We start from the raw sequence: 1,252 nt of genomic DNA on the forward strand, positions 1-1,252 counted from the left end.
AAAGAAACACTAAACAATTGCACCCAATAGTAATATAAAAAACAGCATGGCGGGTGGTGATCCTGCCTTTACACTACCAGGCTCTCCAGGTGCTGATAGGCAAACTGCAACTTTATAATGTACCTCAGGCAACATGGATTAAATATAATGCTATTTGAATGAAAAAATTGCTACGCCTGCAAATGGTCCTAGTAATAGATGGAAAATTCTATTAGAATGAAACAACCTTGAGCTTTACATTGTACTGTCTGCACTACGACTTCCATTAATGGAGTGAAGGTACAATTGCTATTAGTCCTGCACTGTATAATGCTGCTGATTTTATCCAAGTATTTTAAGTAAAAAAAAAAATTAAGTAAAATTTTTATTCTTACAAGAACAAAAAAGAATGATATCTTCTGGCAATGGAAGCAGATAACTTTGTAAATGATGATCACTAAGAGCTCTACTAACGTAACGCTCCACTGACGTAAAAGAAATACGTGTGTTTTGTGCATGGTGCACACAATGCCTTCTCCTGTGTCTTCAAGGATGACATTTAACAAGCAGCGAAAGAGGAATACATTACTGCCGTGTCTATAACTACAGTCGATCCGCACAACTGTAGCCACCAATCACACTGGTAATATTGACAGTATTGCCAATAACACAGGTGCTGCTCCTCCAATTAGATGTAGTAATTTATATTCTTGCCGTAAGGTCAAAAGTCAGATTTCCCAAATAAAGAACCCAGAGACAATAGGTGAGATATATTTTTAACACTGATGCCACTGAAGTCTTGCTCTATGTTAAACGTGTTAATCAGCAAATCAAATGTATTTTCTCTATTAAAATGTAACCATTGGATAGAACTAAAAATAAATGTGACCATTGTCTTATTTATTGATGCTTTACTATTGATTAAGAAGTAAAGGGGATCTCTGGGGGGTATTTTATTTTTAAGGTTTTAAAATTGATAAAAAAGACAAAGCCACTGCCATTATGGTCTAGTGGTGGTCTAGTGGAAGATCGGGTTCTCACAATGTCATCGTGAGAACCTGATCTTCTATACGTAACAGGCCTCGGCGACATATGACCATGATCCTGGCTTGGCGATTGATTACTAGGGGCCTCAGCAGCCCTTAGTAATAAAGTACCAGCTACAAGGATTAGAGAAGTATATGTGTAGTGCATTAATCCCTATGAGAAATCAGTGCATTGCTCATAGGCGCCCCCTAGGGGTACTAAAAATTAATGTGAAAAAAAAAACACT

Source organism: Dendropsophus ebraccatus, chromosome 4, assembly GCF_027789765.1.
Source record: "Dendropsophus ebraccatus isolate aDenEbr1 chromosome 4, aDenEbr1.pat, whole genome shotgun sequence".
Lineage (NCBI taxonomy): Eukaryota > Metazoa > Chordata > Amphibia > Anura > Hylidae > Dendropsophus > Dendropsophus ebraccatus.